The sequence below is a fragment of the Amblyraja radiata genome, chromosome 12 (genome assembly GCF_010909765.2).
Source record: "Amblyraja radiata isolate CabotCenter1 chromosome 12, sAmbRad1.1.pri, whole genome shotgun sequence".
Taxonomy (NCBI): Eukaryota; Metazoa; Chordata; class Chondrichthyes; order Rajiformes; family Rajidae; genus Amblyraja; species Amblyraja radiata.
The window spans coordinates 52,153,929-52,175,864 of record NC_045967.1 but is presented as its reverse complement, the minus strand read 5'-3'; the positions used below and the strand labels follow the sequence as shown (position 1 = coordinate 52,175,864).

General features: G+C 48.0%; 1 protein-coding gene across 2 annotated transcripts in view; it reads left to right on the top strand.

Annotated features, from left to right (window-relative positions):
- LOC116979198 (ligand of Numb protein X 2-like) overlaps positions 1 to 21,936 on the top strand; it is an 87,622-nt gene that overhangs the window by 5,644 nt on the left and 60,042 nt on the right. Inside the window, exon 2 of one of the 2 annotated variants that reach the window (XM_033030760.1) lies at positions 7,418 to 7,650. The gene's annotated coding sequence lies outside the window, so the exon portion shown is untranslated. Of the gene's footprint in view, positions 1 to 7,342; positions 7,651 to 21,936 lie in introns of those variants that run through there. The other variant, XM_033030759.1, reaches the window with a different exon arrangement.

Below are 21,936 nucleotides of genomic sequence, written 5' to 3'. Positions count from 1 at the left end.
TAAATAAACTGATAAAGTGCAAATAACCGATAATGGGTTATTAATGTTCAGAGTTTTGTCCGAGCCAGGCTTAATAGCCTGATGGCTGTGGGGAAGTAGCTATTCCTAGTGTGTTGAAATTCCATGCTGCTAGTGTGTTGAAACCGGCGCCACAGAGAGACAGGAGAAGGGGCGACGAGATGACTGGCGTTGAGGTCCCGGTTGCTGCGAGTCCTGGGCAAGGTGGTGCAAAGGATGTTTGGCGTCCGATGGTGGGCTGCAAGCTGTTGTTTGTTTGTTGTTTTTCTGCTGCTATCTCTGTTTGTCGCTGTTCGCCTGACTGAGGTCAGTTGACAGGGACTCACCACGGGGAGGTCGACAACAGCAGCCCTCAAGTTCAGACCTGCCTGAAGGGTCTCGACCAGAAATGTCACCCATTCCTTCTCTCCAGAGATGCTGTCCTGTCCTGCTGAGTTACTCCAGCTTTTTGTGTCTATCTTCGGTTTAAACCAGCATTTGCAGTTCCTTCTTGCACATTTCTTCAGCTGTGTCAGTAATGCGAGGAATGTTTCAACCTACTTAGTGAATTCATCAATAATTACCAGGAGTCCCTTGCGTGGGAGCAGAGGGGAGAGGTGATCCATTTGTAAGTTTGTTCAAAGTCCGTTCACTGAAGTGGTGAGCCTGAACTCCCCCTCATGAGTGTAATGGTCTAGGTTGCTTTGGGCACATCAAATACATAGAAACATAGAAACATAGAAAATAGGTGCAGGAGGAGGCCTTTCGGCCCGTCGAGCCAGCACCGCCATTCATTGCGATCATGGCTGATCGTCCCCAATCAATAACCCGTGCCTGCCTCCTCCCCATATCCCTTGATTCCACTAGCCCCTAGAGCTCTATCTAACTCTCTCTTAAATCCATCCAGTGATTTGGCCTCCACTGCTCTCTGTGGCAGGGAATTCCACAAATTCACAACTCTCTGGGTGAAAACGTTTTTTTGTCACCTCAGTCCTAAATGGCCTCCCCTTTATTCTAAGACTGTGGGCCCTGGTTCTGGACTCGTCCCACATTGGGAACATTTTTCCTGCATCTACCTTGTCCAGTCCTTTTATAAGTTTCTATAAGATTTCCCCTCATCCTTCTAAACTCCAGTGAATACAAGCCCAGTCTTTTCAATCTTTCCTCATATGACAGTCCCGCCATCCCTGGGATCAATCTCGTGAACCTACGCTGCACTGCCTCAATCACAAGGATGTCCTTCCTCAAATTAGGAGACCAAAACTGTATGGAATACTCCAGATGTGGTCTTACCCAGAGCCCTATACAACTGCAGAAGAACCTCTCTATTCCTATACTGAAATCCTCTTGTTATGAAGGCCAACATTCCATTAGCTTTCTTCACTGCCTGCTGTACCTGCACGCCAACTTTCAGTGACAAGGACACCCAGGTCTCGCTGCACCTCCCCCTTACCTAACCTAACCCCATAATACAATTAACCACACAGTGAATTATACCCTCGGATAGACACAAAATGCTGGAGTAACTCAGCGGGATCAGGCAGCATCACTGGACAGGTGAGAGGAATAGGTGAGGTGTTGGGTCGAGACCCTTCCTCAGATTGAGAGTCAGGGGAGAGGGAAACGAGAGATACGAAAAGGTAGGTAGAACAAATTAATGAAAGATATGCAAAAATACAGATCAAAGCCGGCAATGATGATCAAGGAGTGGAGCCCACAATGGTCCATTGTTGGCTGTGGGGAAGGTGATAACGAGTGAATACAATCAGTGAAACCCAACAGGAAACTAGTACAACGGCTAGGGTGGGAGAGGAACGGAGAGACAGGGGATGCAAGGGTTATAGTGGATAGTGAATAGACTCTGATAGTGGAGGAGGCCCAGGACAGAAAGGTCATTGTGGGGATGGGAAGAAAGCGTTTGGCAACCGGGAGGCCAAGGCGGACTGAGTGAAGGTGTACAGTGATAATGACATCCTCATCCACATTAAGCCACCATCTTAAGACGTCAGTGGTTTTATCCATGTGCTCAGATGTTATTTCGAACCCTTGATGTCCCTGACCATTGTGACACACTTGGTTGTCACTTGTTCCCACATATCTTCTGCATTTAAGAACAAGTCCATCCGCAACTAGGATCTTCCATATGTCATATGAGATTATGGGAGCATGCCTTTGCTGATGTGTTTTAAGTTAGGTGTGAACTTGGGGCACGCTGCCAGCATTGGTGGTGGAGTCAGATGTGGGCGGCACGGTGGCGCAGCGGTAGATTTGCCTCCCCACAGCGGTTCGATCCCGTCTACGGGTGCTGTCTGTACGGAGTTTGTACATTCTCCCCGCGACCTGCGTGGGTTTTCTTCCAGTGCTCCGGTTTCCTCCCACATCCCAAAGGCGTGCGGGTTTGTAGGTGGATTGGCTTCTGTAAATTGTCCCTGGTGTAACTGGTCTAGACGTGGTTGTTGGTTTCTTCCCACACGATGCCAATGACAATACACAAGAACAATGGGAGAAAATACCAGGGTGCAGTTTTATAGCGTAATAGCATTTCAGTTCCAGAGAAACGTTAATTACAGGGAAAGTGCGGGTTTTTAAAAAGCGCAATGAGGTGGGTTGGGAGATCGGGAATACACCCTACTTTTTCAGAGGACCATTCAGTAGTCTGATAACAGCAGGGAAGAAGTTGTTCCTGAATCTGGTGGTACTTTCAGTAATTTCAGACGGGAGAGGGGAGAAGAGGCAATGACTGGTGTGAACGTGGCCCGTGAGTGTAATGGCTGCTTTCCCAAGGTAGAGTGAAGTGTAGATGGAGTGGATTGGTGGGGTAGGGGCAGGGAGGGGAGGGAGGGGGTTATTGTCTGTGTGACGGACTGGGCTGCATCCACAACTCTGCCATTCCTTGCAATCTCGGACAGAACTGGTTACTTGACCTTTTCGGGGCACAGGTTGCTAAATTAAGGTTGGATGAGGGAACAATGGAACAGATGCGTCCTGTTTACCACATCCTTGAGTCTCAGACAAGACTACAGCCCGCCCAAGTATAGACAGAGGAAATGACCAGCAGTCCATGATACATTTTGAAGGGAGAAATGTTTGAGGCTGGGTGTAGGAAGGAACTGCAGATGCTGATTTACACCGAAGATAGACACAAAATGCTGGAGGAACTCAGCGGGACAGGCAGCATCCCTGGAGAAAAGGACTCAGTCCGAAGAAGGGCCTCGGCCCAAAACGTCACCCATTCCTTCTATCCAGAGATGCTGCCTGTCCCGCTGAGTTACTCCAGCATTTGGTGTCTATCTTGAGGCTGGGACTGAGTGTGTTGGACTGAGTCTGAAGAAGGGTCTCCAGCTAAAACGTCACCTGTCCATGTTCTCCAGAGAGGCTGCCTGATCTGCTGAGTTACTCCAGCACGTTGTGTCTCTTTGTGTCTTAATTGGCAATATGGTGCCCAACATCGGTGACTGTTTGCATGTGAGCCACAGAAGCAGTTCTACCGCACAATCACACATTACAGTCGCTCCACACTCTTATATCTCTACTCCTACAGCAACATTACTTACTTTACTAAATATTATTCCCTTATTGTGTATCTGTACACTGTAAATGGCTCGATTGTAATCATGTTTTGTCTTTCTGCAACAAAAGCTTTTCACTGTACCTCGGTACATGTGACAATAAACTAAACTGTGTAAACTGTAAACTGGCAGTGCAGTTCTTTGTTCATAAGGTCATAAGTGACAGCAGTAGAACTAGGCCATTCGGCCCATCAAGTCTACTCCGCCATTCAATCGTGGCTGATCTATATCCCCCACCTAACCTCATTCTCCTGTCTTCTCCCCATAATAGCCCTGTCCCACGGTACGAGTTCATTCCAAGAGCTCTCCCGAGTTTAAAAAAAAAAATCAAACTCGTGGTAAGCACAGAGAATGAACGTAGCGGGTACGTCGGAGCTCGGGGACGTCTCTTAGCGCTAACGGCAGGTACTCAGGAAGACTCGCTAACGGCAGGTAAGCACGGGAAGACTCGTGAAGATTTTTCAACATGGTAAAAAATGTCCACGAGAGCCCCGGGTACTGACGAGTGGCCATTACCGTAAATCTCCGAGTTCGAATCAGGGCAAACTCGGGAGGGATCTTGGAATGAACTCGTACCGTGGGACAGGGTTTTAACCCCTGACACCCCTACTAATCAAGAATCTATCTATCTCTGCCTTAAAAATATCCACTGACTTGACCTCCACAGCCTTCTGTGGCAATGAATTCCACAGATTCACCACCCTCTGACTAAAGAAATTCCTCCTCATCTCCTTCCTAAAAGAGCGTCCTTTAATTCTGAGGCTATGACCTCTAGTCCTAGACTCTCCCACCAGTGGAAACATCCTCTCCGCTGTTTCTACTGTTTATACATCTTAACAGGGTGTACGTGCCCAGTGTAAACTAACAACACCTACAGGCATCTCACGACACATGGTGGATTAGAACGTGCAGGCGTAGCAGCCCACCTGGACACGTCTACTCCAGGGGTTGCATATCTTGCCCTTGATTTTCCACCAGACATTACTGGAGGGGTTTGGGAATTCTCCACAACCCATGCATTGGGGTTAGGGCCAGGGTTACCCGAACCTAGTGTTTAAGAAGGAACTGCAGATGCTGGAAAATCGAAGGTACACAAAAATGCTGGAGAAACTCAGCGGGTGCAGCAGCATCTATGGAGCGAAGGGAATAGGCAACGTTTCGTGCCGAAACGTTGCCTATTTCCTTCGCTCCATAGATGCTGCTGCACCCGCTGAGTTTCTCCAGCATTTTTGTGTTACCCGAACCTAGTGTTTACTTCACAGTGTTGATGCAGATGAGAACTGGGAGGAACATCTCAAACTCCTTGGTAAAATGCTACTCACTTATAAGTTCATGCGATAGGAGAAGAATTAGGCCATTCGACCCATCTAGTCTACTCCGCCATCCAAGCATGGCTGATCTATCTCCCCCGCCTAACACCATTCTCCTGACTTCTCCCCATAACCCCTGACACCCGTACTAATCAAGAAATTACAGTCCAGGTTCTAAAGCCCTTCTAAAGTAAATCCCAAAAAGGGCCTGATTATGGAGTCCCAGGTCTCCTACTTGAGCACAGTGAGAAACAGGAAATGGCCAATAGTCAATAGTGTCACATTGGCAACTGCAAAGTGAAGTTCGCTTTGCATAAACGGGGTTGAGATGTGTCCTGCTGAATGGGGTTGAGAGGGAAAGATAGATCAGCCATGATTGAATTGCAGAGTAGACTTGATGGGCCGAATGGCCTAATTCTGCTGCTAGAACTTGGAAACCAGCATCTACAGTTCCTTCCTACACTACGAGTTACTCCAACACTTTGTGTCTATTGTGTTGGGTTGGGAGGAGCAGCCACATCTCATAGCTGAATTACTGAAGTCCCAGATTCTGACCAGACTTAAATTCGATCCCCGCATTTTAATCCTACCCTACACACACACGAGGGACAATTTATACCAAGCCAATTAACCGACAAACATGTACATCTTTGGAGTATGAGAGGAAACATAGAAACATAGAAAATAGGTGCAGGAGTAGGCCATTCGGCCCTTCGGGCCTGCACCGCCATTCAATATGATCATGGCTGATCATCCAACTCAGTATCCTGTGCCTGCCTTCTCTCCATACCCCCTGATCCCTTTAGCCACAAGGGCCACATCTAACTCCCTCTTAAATATAGCCAATGAACTGGCCTCAACTACCTTCTGTGGCAGAGAATTCCAGAGATTCACCACTCTCTGTGAAAAAAATGTTTTTTTCATCTCAGTCTTAAAAGATTTCCCCTTTATCCTTAAACTGTGACCCCCTGTTCTGGACTTCCCCAACATCGGGAACAATCTTCCTGCGTCTAGCCTGTCTAACCCCTTAAGAATTTTGTAAGTTTCCATAAGATCCCCCCTCAACCTTCTAAATTCTAGCGAGTACAAGCCGAGTCTATCCAGTCTTTCTTCATATGAAAGTCCTGACATCCCAAGAATCAGTCTGGTGAACCTTCTCTGTACTCCCTCTATGGCAAGAATGTCCTTCCTCAGATTAGGAAACCGAAGATCTTGGAGAAAACCCACGCAGTCACGGGGAGAACGTACAAACTCCGTACAGACAGCACCCGTAATCGAGATCGAACCCTGGCCTCATGCGCTGTAAGGCAAGCAACAAATGAATGCAGCTCACAACCTGGCAGTATGAATTTTGATTTATCTAACTTCAAGTAACACTTGCATCTCCTCCTCTCTCCATCCCTCCCCCACCCAAGTCGTACCAGTTTCAAAATCGTCTTGTTGAGTCTCGTTGTCTATAACTCGTTTTCACCCAGCCAACAGCTAACAATGGCCTGGTTCCTTTATCATCATTACTTTTTTGTGCATATCTTTCATTCGTCTGTTCTATTTCTCTCTACATCACTGTCATAGAAACATAGAAAATAGGTGCAGGAGTAGGCCATTCGGCCCTCGAGCCTGCACCGCCATTCAATATGATCATGGCTGATCATCCAACTCAGTATCCTGTACCTGCCTTCTCTCCATAACCCCCTGATCCCTTTAGCCACAAGGGCCACATCTAACTCCCTCTTAAATATAGCCAATGAACTGGCCTCAACTACCTTCTGTGGCAGAGAATTCCAGAGATTCACCACTCTCTGTGTAAAAAATGTTTTTCTCATCTCGGTCCTAAAAGATTTCCCCCTTATCCTTAAACTGTGACCCCTTGTTCTGGACTTCCCCAACATCGGGGACAATCCTCCTGCATCTAGCCTGTCCAACCCCTTAAGAATTTTGTAAGTTTCTATAAGATCCCCCCTCAATCTTCTAAATTCTAGTGAGTACAAACCGAGTCTATCCAGTCTTTCTTCATATGAAAGTCCTGACATCCCAGGAATCAGTCTGGTCTATATCTCTTGTTTCCCTTTCCCCTGACTCTCAGTCTGAAGAAGGGTCTCGACCGGAAATGTCACCCATTCCTTCTCCCCAGAGAATTGCTCCAGCATTTTGTGTCTGTCCAGTGGTGATGAATATTGATTTCTCTAACTTCAAGTAACCCTTGCACCCCCCCCCCCCCCACCTCTCTCCATCCCCCCTTCTCTCTCCATCCCTCCCCCACCCCACAAGCTTCAAAGTCGTCTTGTTGAGTCTCATTGTCTATAACTCGTTTTCGCCTAGCCCACAGCTAACAATGGCCAGTTTCCATGATTATCGATACTTTTTTTTAAAAACATATCTTTCAATCAATACTCCAGGGTTGCCTGGTTGACGAACAGGTTCCCAGCGCTAGTCTCTGCCCGCCTACCGAAACGTCAGTTCCTCTCCTTATTCCCCCTTCACTCACTCACTCTCTCTCCCCACTCCCTTCACCAAAGAGGACTAAGGTGAAGCGAGAGAGAGGGTGCAGTTTAGTTTTAACTGTGAATTTACCCGCGGAGGTGAGAGAAGAGATCGCGACTGGAGAAGATGCACTTACCAGGAATGCTGTGATCTTGCTGGAGAGAAGAGGAGAGGACTGTGTGTGTCTGTATCTGGGCGAGAGCATTTCTTGTTCCTGCTTCTCGACTTTGTCCGAGGTTGGCTGGCTGGCTTCGTGTGCTAATTCCCTCCCACCTTCCAGAGAGGTTCCACAGGTAGGCTCCAAGCCCAAGGTTGGCTGGCGTGTTAGTCGCTGGCAAGTGGCAGGTTGGCTGGGGTTTTAGAGTGGGAGGCATATTATCTTGATGTTCCCTGTGTTGTTGGCGCCGGTTCTTTGTTCTGGAGCCCCTGCCATGTAGCCGGGGGAAGGGACGGAGCAGAGTCGCAGGTAAGGAAGAATACGTGTGGCTCAGGGAAAAGCAATGACTGACCTTTGCTCTAGCGGCAGAGTCAGCGACTGGGGTTATTATTATTAATTATTTTAAATTAAAAACGAATGCAGTTTAAAAAAAAAGTCCGCAACTCGAGTCTTGAACCCGCGTTGAAATTGCAGCGGGATTTCAGAGAGACGCCGCGTTGAAACCAACGTGAAACAACACGGGTGTTCGGCCCATCCAGTCGGTGCCGGCCATCGCAATCATCCGTTCGTGAGTGATGGGAGCAGAATTGAATTATGCCATTCGGCCCATCAAGTCTACTCCGCCACTCAATCACGGCTGGTCTATCTCATCCCTCCTAATCCCATTCATCCTGCATTCACCCCCACACTGCTCCCAATTTACCGGCAATTTAAGTTTAGACTACAAGCCGCACCTATTTGGGAGGTGGGTGGAAACTGGAGCGCTCAAAGAACCTCCACACCCCCCCCCCAGTTATAGGGTGAAAAGGACAAACTCCACACAGACAGCTGCCGAACCAGGATCGAACCCGGATCTCAGGCGCTGCGGGGCAGGGTGTTTACTGGCTGTGACGCTGTGCTGCCCAGTATCATGGGCGCAATGGGATCGCGTTGTATTTATTGCCAGGATCGGATTATGATATGAAAATTGCCTGTAGGATTGAGCCCAGTGTAATGCGATAATCACCTGGAATGGATATAGAAGTACAGGCTAGATGCAGGGGGAAATGCTTCCCATGTTGGGGGAGTCCAGAACCAGGGGTCACAGTTTAAGAATGAGGGGTAGGCCATTTAGGACTGAGATGAGGACAAACCTTTTCACCCAGAGAGTTGTGAATCTGTGGAATTCCCTGCCACAGAAGACCTCTTGTTTCCCTTATCCCTCACCAGTATAAAGAAGGGTCTCGACCCGAAACGTCACCTTCCTTCTCTCCAGGGAGAAGGAATGGCTGCCTGTCCCACTGAGTTATTCCAGCTTTTTGTGTCTATCCGAGGCCAATTCACTGGATGTTTTCAAGAGAGTTTGATTCAGCTCTGGCTGGCCAAAACGAAATCAAGGGATATAAGGGAAAAAGCAGGAATGGGGTACTGATTGGGGATGATCAGCCATGATCATATTGAATGGCGGTGCTGGCTCGAAGGGCCGAATGGCCTACTCCTGCACCTATTGTCCATGTTTACAGGTTCACCACCGATTTTCCGGCAACTGGTGGCCCGGCACCTCCTTTCATCCGGACAAAGTTACCAGAGTGCATCTCGGCCCCTCGACGGCCTAGGTGGAACGTTCCAGCACCGTTGGACTCCCCTCGGAGGCCGTGACCTCTGTTGGTCCGGCAAAACGCATGATCCTGAAAGACTCCGGAACCAAGTGTACCGGATAACCGGTGGTGGACCTGCAAAGGCTATAAGGAGAGGTCGGACGAACTTGGCTTGTTTTCATTGGAGTGTCAGAGACTGAGGGGAGACCTGATAGAGGTTTATAAAATAGAGAGGATTGATAGTGTACACAGTCAGAATGTCTCCCCAGGGTGGAAACGATGACATACTAGAGAGCATAGCCATGGGTGGGTTGGGCGAAAGGTTAAAGGAGATGTTCGGTGCAAAGTTTCTGTTTACACAGAGAGTGGTGAGTGCCTGGAATGTGCTTCCAGGGATGGTGGTGGAGGCAACCACATTAGTAGCGTGTAAGAGGCTTTTGGATAGGCACATGAGTTGCAGGGAATGGAGGGATACGGATCATATGAAGGCAGAAAGGGTTAGTTTAGTTTCGAGATACAGTGCGGAAACAGGCCACCGACTCCACACCGACCAGCGATCCCCGCACATTAACACTACCCCACACACACTAGGGACAATTTTACATTTATACCCTGCCAATTAACTTACAAAGTTATACGCCTTTGAGGTGAGGGAGAAACCAAAGATCTCGGAGAAAACCCACGCAGGTCACGGGGAGAACGTACAAACTCTGTGCAGCACCCGTAGATAGGATCGAACCCGGGTCTCTGGCACTGTAAGGCAGCAACTCTACTGCTGCGCCACCTTGCCACCCGATTAGTTTAGCTGGCATCATGTTCATCTCATACATTATAGAAACATAGAAATTAGGTGCAGGAGTAGGCCATTCGGCCCTTCGAGCCTGCACCGCCATTCAATATGATCATGGCTGATCATCCAACTCAGTATCCCGTACCTGCCTTCTCTCCATACCCTCTGATCCCCTTAGCCACCAGGGCCACATCTAACTCCCTCTTAAATATAGCCAATGAACTGGCCTCGACTACCCTCTGTGGCAGGGAGTTCCAGAGATTCACCACTCTCTGTGTGAAAAAAGTTCTTCTCATCTCGGTTTTAAAGGATTTCCCCCTTATCCTTAAGCTGTGACCCCTTGTCCTGGACTTCCCCAACATCGGGAGCAATCTTCCTGCATCTAGCCTGTCCAACCCCTTAAGAATTTTGTAAGTTTCTATAAGATCCCCTCTCAATCTCCTAAATTCTAGAGAGTATAAACCAAGTCTATCCAGTCTTTCTTCATAAGACAGTCCTGGCATCCAGGAATCAGTCTGGTGAACCTTCTCTGCACTCCCTCTATGGCAATAATGTCCTTCCTCAGATTTGGAGACCAAAACTGTACGCAATACTCCAGGTGTGGTCTCACCAAGACCCTGTACAACTGAATCCACTGAATCTGTACAGATTATGGGCTGAAGGATCTGTTCATGCACTGCCCCCAGTTATGGTTCTGGACACCTAGGAAGAGGTTCAGAGGCTCCTGTCTAAAGAAGGGTCTTGACCTGAAATACACCTATGCACATTCTCCAGAGACGCTGCCTGACTTGCCGAGTTGCTCCAGCACTTTGTGTTCCAATGTTGACATTTGTTAATGCTGTGTCATTATGCTGTTGCTTTTATTGAATGTGCTTGAGTTTGAACTGTTGGGATCTATGTTTGGATAGCATTTCACTGTACCTCAGCGCATTTCAATTTCAGTTTGGTTTATTGTCACTGGTACTGACGTACAGTGAAAATATTTGTTGCGTGCTAACCAGTCAGCGGAAAAACAATACATGATTACAATCGAGCCATTCACAGTGTGCAGATATATGATAAGGGAATAACGTTTAGTGCAAGGTAAAGCCAGCAAAGCCCAATGAAAGATAGTCGGATGGTTCCCCCGATGGGGTGGGTGGTAGATCAGGCCTGCTCTCTGGTACATGCGACAATGATAAATGGAAACCTACATCAAAACCGCTTGAAGTGAGTGGGAGAGTAGGTGTTGTGAGTTAACTTCTCTGAATCCCTGGTCCACTGGGATCAAGGATGACTTGATCTAATTCCAATGGGAATCTTAAGCTTGTGCAGGTTTTCCATTGAATATCTGAGGTGATTGTCGCGGTCAATGTGGGACCGACACCCCGAAGGGCCAGCGATATTTAGTTTAGTTCGAATGCTGGAATAATGGGCCTGTCCCACTTAGGCAAGTTTTTAGGCAACTACAGGCGACTAGTTTGTCACCACATGTTCGCTGGTTGCCGCCGGGCATTGTCTCATCAGTCGCGCAAAAAGTCGTAGCGTCTTTCTGGTCGCAGATAAATTTTCAACATGTTGAACAATTTTCGGCAACAGTGGGTTTGACGCCAATGAGCGTAGCTTGATTTCTCCTGACGTAGGCGCTGTCGTAGGTCGTCGCCGGTTATTCGGCGGCCTGCTACGACTATGACAGCCGCCGGCAGTTGCCTAAAAAAATCGCCAAGTGGGACAGGCCCATAACACAGCGGGTCAGGCAGCATCTCTGGAGAAATGGAAGAGGTGACGTTTCGGGCCGAGACCCTTCTTCAGACTGAGAGCCATGGGAAAGGGGAACCAGAGGTATGAAATGGTACAGAAAGTATCAGAGCCGGCACAGATGACCAAGGAAAGGTGGAGCCCACAATGGTGCATTGTTGGCTGTGGAAGAGGTGATTACGAAGGGATACGAACTGAAACTAGCAGGATGATCGAGGGTAGTCATGGAGAGAGAGGGAATGCCAGAGGTTACTTGGAGTTGGAGAAGTCAATATTCATACCGCTGGGCTGTAAGCTGCCCAAGCAAAATATGAGGTGCTGTTCCTCCAATTTTCATTTGGCCTCACTCTGACAGTGGAGGAGGCCTAGGACAGAAAGGTCAGTGTGGGAATGGGAAGGGGAGTTGAAATGTTTGGCAACCGGGAGAGTTTAGTTCAGCTTATTGTCACGTGTACCGAGGTACAGTGAAAAGCCTTTGTTGCGTGCTAACCAGTCAGCGGAAAGACAATACGTGCTTACTACAATCGAGCCATCCACGGTGTACAGATCACAGATAAAGGATGAAATGCTGCTGTTGGAGCAGAGGTTTAAACGGAGTGGAGCGATTGCAATGCGTGATTGTAGATCCACTTGTGTGACCCGCACACAAAGAGTCGCCTGTGTCGGGAGCCATCTTGGATTGGATGGATGCGCACGTGGGTGGTGAGAGGTTAGTGGGGAAAGACACGAATGTACAGCGGCACGGTGGCGCAGCGGTGGAGTTGCTGCCTTGCAGCACCTGCAGCGCCAGAGACCTGGGTTGATCCAGAATATGGGTGCTGTCTGTACAGAGTTTGCACGTTCTCCCCGTGACTGCGTGGGTTTACTTCGGGATCTTCGGTTTCCTCCCACGCTCCAAAGATCTACAGGTTTGTAGGTTCATTTGCTTGGCATAAGTGTAAAGTTTGTGTAATTTGCGGGGATCGCTGCTCGGTGTGGACTCGGTGGGCCGAAGAGCCTGTTTCCGTGCTGTATCTCTAAACTAAAACCAAGCAGTTTGGAGGTATATGTGGGAAGGAACTGCAGATGTTAGCTTCAACCGAAGATAGACTCAAAATGCTGGAGTAACTCGGGCAGCACATCTGGAGAGAAGGAATGGGTGACGTTTCGGGTCAAGCCCCTTCTTCAGACTGATCGGGGTCAACAGGGTCGCGACCTGAAGGGTCACCCAGTCCTTCCCCTCAGAGATGCTGCCTGTCCCGCTGAGTTACTCCAGCATTCAGTGTCTAAGCCAGCGTTACTCAACTGGGGTTCCCTGGAACGCTCGGGTTCTGCAAGAGGTTGCTTGGGGTTCCGAGATAAATATTATTATTTTTTTTTTTAAATTAGGTCCCCTCCCGACATCAGTCTGAAGAAGTGTCTCGACCAGAAATGTCACCCATTCCTTCTCTCCATAGATGCTGCCTCACCTGCTGCCTCGAGTTATTCCAGGCATTTTGTGTCTACCTTTAATCATATGTAAATGCATTTTAAAGTAATTTTTGTGTTTAATTTCATATTCATATTTTGAACAAGCAGTTTGAACTTGAGAAAAGTGTAAGTTATTTTTTCTATCAAAAAAATATGTTATGTTTTCTTGTGAACATTAAGTTTATGAAGGAGAAGGAGAGAGATTAATAAAGATATCTGATAATTTTTATGTAGGGGTTTCCCCGAGACATGAAAATTATTTCAAGGGTTCCGCAAGGGTAACACGGTTGAGAACGCTGGTCTAAGCAGTTTGGAGTCAGATCGCCCTTGATTGTATTGAATGGAGCATCTGAATTAAGGAGACTATTTCTGCTCGTAATTCATAGATCGACGGGGAGGGGTGAGTAAACAGCAAACAGGGTGAGTAGGCGGACAATTTGAGAGGGGGTCCACTCTTTTGGGCACATGTACAGGACTTCCCCATGCTCCTAATTGTGGGCTTGGGGCTCTCAAAGCCCCCTTCTGCACTTTGTACAATTTTGATGGAGGGATGCCCAGAAGCTGGTGGGTCATGTCGGGCTTGTACCGGGCTTTGGTGAGAACAAGGTTGGACTGCTTTTAGTTTAGAGATAGAGAATCTGTCCCCTTGGGCCCACCGGGTCCACACGACCAGCGATCACCCCATACACCAAGGGTACCCAACCTGGGATAATTTACCCCCAGGGGATAGGTTTTGTTCTACCCAGGGGGTAATTTTGTTGATGCTGGATTGTACATATTTTTTCTCATTGACTGACTGTGTTTGGTTCTGGTCTACCGGTGGGTATCTGCTCATCATTAGTTGTTCATAAATAAGTGAAATAACATTGTTACGTGCTATTAAAGTTGCCAGGGGTAAACGGGACGAAAAGGGTTGGGAACCCCTGCCGCACACAAACACGATCCTACACACACTAGGGACAATTTACAATTTACGAAACCAATTAACGTACAAACCTGCACGTCTTTAGAGTGCGGGAGGGAAACCGGAGCTCCTGGTGAAAAGCCACGCAGGTCACGGAGAGAACGTGCAAACTCCGTACGGACAGCACCCGTAGTCAGGATCGAACCCAGGCCTCCTGGCGCTGGCGCCACCGTGCCGCCCTTTGGATTCCTCCTCTGCTGATGAACTCCTCTTTGGAAGGCAGACACAAAATGCTGGAGGTAACTCAGCGGGACAGGCAGCATCTCTGGAGAGAAGGAACGGGTGACGTCTCGGGTCAAGACCCTTCTTCATCCTCTTTGGATGGACTCCTTTGTATAATTTGGTGCTTTCCCCCCTGCTCCAAGAACAGTTCTCCCGGCTCCTGAACTTGATGATGGAACCACATGGCCAAGAAGAAAGAGATTGATTAGTAGTTGTGCGTGGGTTTGTGATATTAAATCTTGCTGCTTTCCGTCTGTGAGGTTTCTCTAATGAGCTGTGAAGAACACATTGGGAAATTCCTTTGTGAGCTATTATTGAATCTTCCAACACACTTCCAGGCAGTATATTCTAAGAGAACGGATCCGGGCTGTGCTTGTACACTCTGGAGTTTAGAAGGATGAGAGGATATCTTATTGAAACATATAAGATATTAAGGGTTTGGACACGCTAGAGGCAGGAAACATGTTCCCGATGTTGGGGGAGTCCAGAACCAGGGGCCACGGTTTCAGAATAAGGGGTAAGCCATTTCGAACAGAGATGAGGAAACACAGAGAGTTGTGAGTCTGTGGAATTCTCTGCCTCGGAGGGCGGTGGAGGCCTGTTCTCTGGATACTTCAAGAGAGAGCTAGATAGGGCTCTGAAAGATAGCGGAGTCAGGGGATATGGGGAGAAGGCAGGAACGGGGTACTGATTGTGGATGATCTGCCATGATCACATGAATGGTGGTGCGGGCTTGAAGGGCTGAATGGCCTACTCCTGCACCTATTGTCTATTGTCTCTATATTCAGGATCTGAACTTGCTGTTCAGGTTTTTTGGAAAACATTCCCTCAAATTCCTTTCGCTCCAATTCTCCTCCCCGTGAAAATCGTTCCATCGTACCTACCACCTTGCACAAGTTTCAGATATCTTTGTAGAGCCTGGGTCTTTTAGAGTCATGGAGTGATACAGTGTGGAAACAGGCCCTTCGGCCCAGCTTGTCCACGCCGGCCAACATGTCCCATCTACACTGGTCCCACCTGCCTGCATTTGGCCCAAGTTCCTCAAACCTGTCCTATCCATGTACCTGTCTAATTGCTTTTTAAACACTGCAATAGTCCCTGCCTCAACTACCTCCTTTGTCACCTTGTTTATGCTATAAAAAAGAAAGGCTGTGTCATGAACCATGACCTCTCTTCCTCCATTTCTGGTATAATTCTGGCCGAGATATGGTGGCACAGCAGTAGAGCTGCTGTCTACAGCACCAGAGACCTGGTTCGATCCTGACTATGGGTGCTGTCAGATTCAGATTCAGATTCAAACTTTATTGTCATTGTGCAGTGTACAAGGACAGAGACAAAAAAAATGCAGTTAGCATCTCACCCAGAAGTGCGAACACTAAATAATGGAAGTAAAATATATACAGTAGCAGTGCAAAATTTCGGGGGGGGGGGGGAGGAGATCAGTCACTGGGGGAAGGAGTGGTGGGGGGAGGTGTGAGTCTGTATTGGGAGGGGGAGGAGTATGGGTCTGTATGGAGTTTGTACGTTCCCCACTTGACCTGCGTGGGTTTTCTCCGGGATTTTCAGGTTTCCTCCCACACTCCAAAGCCGCGCGGGTTTGTAGTTTGGTTGGTTTGGTATAATTGTAAAATTGTCCCATGTCCGTGTAGACACTGTTGGTGCGCAGGGATCGCTGGTCAGTGCGGACCTCAGTGGGCCGAACGACCTGCTTCCGTGCTGTCTCTCTAAAACTAAACTAAAGATCTAACCTGGGATTTTCTATAGTCCCGCATGTTTTTAATCCTGTTCTCAAACCACATTTCCTGAATGCTGTCCTGTGAATTAATGTGGAATTCACTGCCACAGAAGGCTGTGGAGGCCAAGTCCATGGATATTCTTAGGCAGAGACACTTAGATTCTTGATCAGTACGGGTGTCAAGGGTTATGAGGAGAAGGTAGGGGTTACGAGGAAGAGATAGGTCAGCCACGATTCAATGGCAGAGTAGACTTGATGGGTCGAATGGCCTAGTTCTGCTACTATAACATGAACTTTCCGCTGACTGGATAGCACGCAAGAAATGTTTTTCACTGAGCCTCGGTACACATGACAATAAACTGAACTAGACTGGCACGGAGCTGAAGAAGGAGTTCTTTCTGTGTTGAAGAAAAAAAGTCTTCTTCCTCAATCATGGACTTTGATTCAATGGAATACACTATAAGCTCTGATCCCATCAGCTAGTGTGGAAGGGTCAGGAAAGGCAGGTGGGGTGGTCAATGGGTGAGGAAGACACAAGGAACTGCAGATGCTGGAATGAGTAAAGACAAAGTGGTGGAGTAACTCAGCGAGTCAGGCTGCATCACCGGAGGACATGGATAGGCGACATGAGATGGAAATTGGAGGAGCAGCACCTCGTATTCCGCTTGGGCAGTCTGCACCCTAGCGGCATAAACGTTGAATTCTCCAATTTCCGGTAGCCCTTGCTGTCTCCTCCCCTTCTCAGCTCTCCCTCAGCCCTCGGGCTCCTCCTCTTCCTTTTTCCTTTCTTCTTCTCGCCCTACATCAGTCTGAAGAAGGGTTTCGGCCCGAAACGTTGCCTATTTCCTTTGCTCCATAGACGCTGCCCCACCCGCTGAGTTTCTCCAGCACTTTTGTCTACCAGGGAAAGGCGACATATTGGTTCTGGACCGCCCTTAAGACTGTAGATGATAACGGACTGAAGGACATGGTAATGGTCCAAGCAAACTAATATCTGCTAGGCCTTGTGCTGCCCCTAGGTAGAAACAAGGAACTGCAGATGCTAGTTTACAAAAAAAAAGACACAAATTGCTGGAGTAACCCAGCGGGTCAGGCAGCCTCCCTGGAGAGCGTGGATAGGTGGGGTTTCAGGTTGTGTGTAAGAAAGAGTCCCAACCCGAAACGTCACCTACCCATGTTCTCCAGGGATGCTGCCTGACCTGCCGGGTTCCTCCAGCACTTTGAGTCTTTATCTTCTAAGCCAGCACCAGCAGTTCCTTCATAAGTTCCTAAGTGATAGGAGCAGATTTAAGCCTTTTAGCCCATCAAGTCTACTCCGCCATTCAATCATGGCTGATCAACCTCTCCCTCCAAACCCCCTTCTCTTGCCTTCTCCCCATAACCCCTGACACCCGTACTAATCAAGAATCTATCTATCTCGGCCTTAAAAATATCCATTGACTTAGAAACATAGAAACAAAAAAATTAGGTGCAGGAGTAGGCCATTCGGCCCTTCGAGCCTGCACCGCCATTCAATATGATCATGGCTGATCACCCAACTCAGTATCCTGTACCTGCCTTCTCTCCATACCCTCTGATCCCTTAGCCACAAGGGGCCACATCTAACTCCCTCTTAAATATAGCCAATGAACTGGCCTCAACTACCTTCTGTGGCAGAGAGTTCCAGATATTCACCACTCTCTGTGTGAAAAATGTTTTTCTCGACTTGGCCTCCACAGCTTTCTGCGGCAGTGAATTCCACAGATTCACCAGCCTCTGACTAAAGGAATCCCTCTTCATCATCTTCCTAAGGAACATCCTTTTATTCTGAGGCTATGACCTCTGGTGATTCACTCTCCTTGTATCTTTGCCCTTGGGACAGCACCCGTAGTCAGGAGTGAATCCAGATCTTTGACATCGTGAGGCAGCTACTCTACCGCTGCGCCATCTTGCTGCCCATGGGCTACTAATTGTTCCCTCTCGTTGTGTCGTCTTCTTTAAACATTATTCATCAGAGAGATTTGCAACTGGAGTTACTCAGCGGGACAGGCAGCATCTCTGGAGAGAAGGAACGGGTGACGTTTTGGGGTCCAGACCCTCCTTCAGACCCGAAACGTCACCCATTCCTTCTCTCCAGAGATGCTGCCTGTCCCGCTGAGTTACTCCACCATTTTGTGTCTATCTTCGGTTTAAACCAGTTCCTTCCCACACAGAGAGATTTGCAGTTTCAATCCAGAGGAAAGATGCCATTAAGCTGGAAAGAGCGTAGAGATTGATCACGGAAGTTGCCAGGACTCGAGGGCCTGAAACTCGAGAACTCTGAAATGCTATCCCCACCCTGGGAATAGCTACGCTGGAGGCTGCTAATAGCTTCAGCGGTCAAATCAGCACACATTTGCAGTTCCTTTTTACACTTGTTTAATAGTCTTGCCGGTTGTATTTAAATGCATTGAAATGCTAAATACTAAATGCTAACTATTTCAGTTTCTGCTGAACAAGTTGGGTCAGGCTGTAAAACCATGTCACCTTTGGCAGGTCAGGTCAGGACTCAAAGCACAAAGTGCTGGAGCAACTCAGCCGGCCAGGCAGGATCTGTGGAGGGAACAGGCAGATGACATTTCACATCGGGACCCTTCTTCAGTTTAGTTTATTGTCACGTGTACCGAGGTACCGTGAAAAGCCTTTGTTGCGTGCTAACCAGTCAGCGGAGAGACAACACATGATTACAATCGAGCCATTTACAGTGTACAGATACATGATAAGGGAATAACACTTAGTGCAAGGTAAAGCCAGTAAAGTCTGATCTCAGGTACACTAAAATGCTGGAGAAACTCAGCGGGTGCAGCAGCATCTATGGAGCGAAGGAAATAGGCAACGTTTCGGGCTGAAACCCTTCTTCAGACTACTCCATAGATGCTGCTGCACCCGCTGAGTTTCTCCAGCAATTTTGTCTACCTTCGATTTTCCAGCATCTGCAGTTCCTTCTTAAACACAAAGTCTGATCTCAGATAGCCATCAATTCGGTAGAGAAAATTTCAGGACCACTCTCTAGTTGTGATAGGATGGTTCGGCTGCCTGATAACAGCGGGGAAGAAACTGACTCATCAATGATCGATGGATTAAGGGTCCTGACCAGAAATGCCGCCTGTCTAATCCCTCCGGAGATGCTTTGAGTCGAGCTTCAGTTTATTGTCACATGTACATGTGCAGTGAAAAGCTTTTGTTGCATGCTAACTAGTTGCCGACCAGAGGTTCTCATTAGCTGAAATCCTTAGACAGTACAGTAAGATTGGTTCCTGTGGAAGGATGTGGACCCATAAGAAATTAACAGTTTGGAGAGAAGCCAAAAGTATTATTATTTAAAAGATGTACCGTGTTTCCCGGCAATGAAGACGTCTCTGCGTTGAAGGCGCACCCCCATTTTGAGTTATTACATTTTGGAAAAAGGCTGGCGGGACAGGATCAAGGGTTTGGTTTAGTCCAGGGGTTTCCAGATCACCTGCGTGCCCCAGGACTGGCTGCGGTTCCTAGATCCCTCGCGTCCCCAGGACTGGCTCTAGAAACATAGACAATAGGTACAAGACGAGGCCACTCGGCCCTTCGAGCCAGCACCGCCATTCATAGCGATCCTGGCTGATCGTCCCCAATCAATAACCCGTGCCTGCCTTCGCCCCATATCCCTTGAATCCACTAGCCCCTGGAGCTCTATCTAACTCTCTCTTAAATCCATCCAGTGATTTGGCCTCCACTGCCCTCTGTGGCAGGGAATTCCACAAATTCACAACTCTCTGGCTGAAAAAGATTTTTCTCACCTCAGTCTTAAATGGCCTCCCCTTTATTCTAAGACTGTGGCCCCTGGTTCTGGACTCGCCCAACATTGGGAACATTTTTCCTGCATCTAGCTTGTCCAGTCCTTTTATAATTTTATATGTTTTAATAAGAAACATATATAAACATATAGTGCCCAGGTCGGCTCGCTTGCCCCAGGTCTGGCTGTGACAAGCAGGTCGCCTGGGTGCCACGGGACTAGCCTTCGGCCTCCAAGACGCAGGCAAATTTTCGGGCCTTATTTTAGGTCAAAAATCGCGTCTTCATTGCCGGGAAATACGGTATTTCCCTGAGTTTGATTTTCTTATTAAAAACAAATGTATTAGGGCAGTTTGTAGAAACAAGGAACTATCGGTGCTTGTTTACAAAGAGGGGCACAAAATGCTGGTGTAACTCCGTTTGCTGGGCGGCCAGCTGGCACAGCGGTAGAGTTGCTGCCTCACAGCGCCAGGGACCCCGGTTCGATCCCTACCGCGTGTGCTGTCTGTACGGAGTTTGCACGTTTTTCATGTGACCAAGTGGATTTTCTCCAGCTCCTCTGATTCCTTCTCACACTCCAAAGATGTACAGGTTTGTAGATAAATTGGCTTCTGTAAATTGTTACTAGTGTGTGGTATAGATCTAGTGTAAGGATGATTGTAGGTCAATGTGGACTCGGTGGGCCGAAGGGCCTGTTTCCAGGCTGTATCCCTGAAACTAAAACTCAGCGAGTCAGGCAGCATCCCTGGTAAACATGAACAGCCGACTTTTCAGGTCGCGACCCTTCCTTAGACTAGACAAGGGTCCCGGTCCAAAACGTCTCCTATCCATGTTCTCCTGAGATGCTGCCTGACCCGCTGAGTTACTCCAGCACTTTATTACCACAGTTTTGTGATGTGTAAAACGCATGATGTGTAAAAAGACTTATTTGCAATGACATGATCTTATTCATGGTTAGGAGGGGTTCAGAAATATAATATTTTTCAAGTTTGTCATTCATGACTTTACTTTAAGGAGCAGATTGAAACATGTTTCAGGATTAGTGTCCATGATTTTTGTGTAATGTAACGATGCAATATGTCAAACCATCCATTGTTACTTGAATATCTACCCGAAATGTCACCCATTCCTTCTCTCCAGAGATGCTGCTCCATGATCTTGATGTCCCGCTGAGTTACTCCAGCATTTTGTGCCTGTCTTGATTGCTCTTTGATCTCTATTTAGAGTTTGTATTACCTATCAATTCACATCACCCTGGCCACACCCAGCAGTGTTTTGACTGTTGTTATCGTGACTGAGGGAAAAATGCAGCTTAACAAGGTGTGGTTGAGTGTTGCAGGACTTCTCTGCAGTCTGGTCTTTAAGTGAGGAAATCCCAAAATTCCACATTAGTGTTCTAGGGCAGACGAAACTATAGTGAGGCTTCTTACTTTCACGTGGGCCGAAGGGCCCGTTTCCACGCTGCATAACTCGATGAATCTCAACGTTTTAGTTTAGTTTAGAGATACAGTGCGAAAACAGGCCCTTCGGCCCACCGAGTCCACGCCGACCAGCGATCCCCGCGTGCTAACACTATCCTACACACACTAAAGTACAGTTTATAATTTACACCAAACCCAAATTAACCTACAAACCTCTATGCCTTTGGAGTGTGTGGGAGAGCACACGCAGGTCACAGGGGAGAACGGGCAAACTCCGTACAGACAGCACCCGTGGTCAGGATCGAACCCGGGTCTATGAGGCTGTGAGGCAGCAACTCTACCACTGAGCCACCTATCTTGAGGTTAATGTAGGTCGGAGTTGACTTTGACAAGGATTCCTTCTTACGCCAGACAAATGCGAGTGGTTACTTGTTGGCAAGATATAAAGAATGCTTCTTGTCGGGGCTTATGCGTCTATATCCGTAAAGAGCCCCACACCTGACGGAGACACTGTCTGTGGGTGGCCTCTCCTGCTGTTTATCCCTGATGTGTCGGTTTTGTGGAACACAGTCACACTGGTAATCATCTGAAGTCATACAGCGTGGAAACAGGCCCTTCGGCCCAACTAGCCCATGCGGACCAACATGTCACATCTGCACTAGTCCCACCTAGCTGCATTTGGCCGACATCCCTCCAAACCTGACCTATCCATGTATCTTGACATATGTTTTTAAAAGTTAT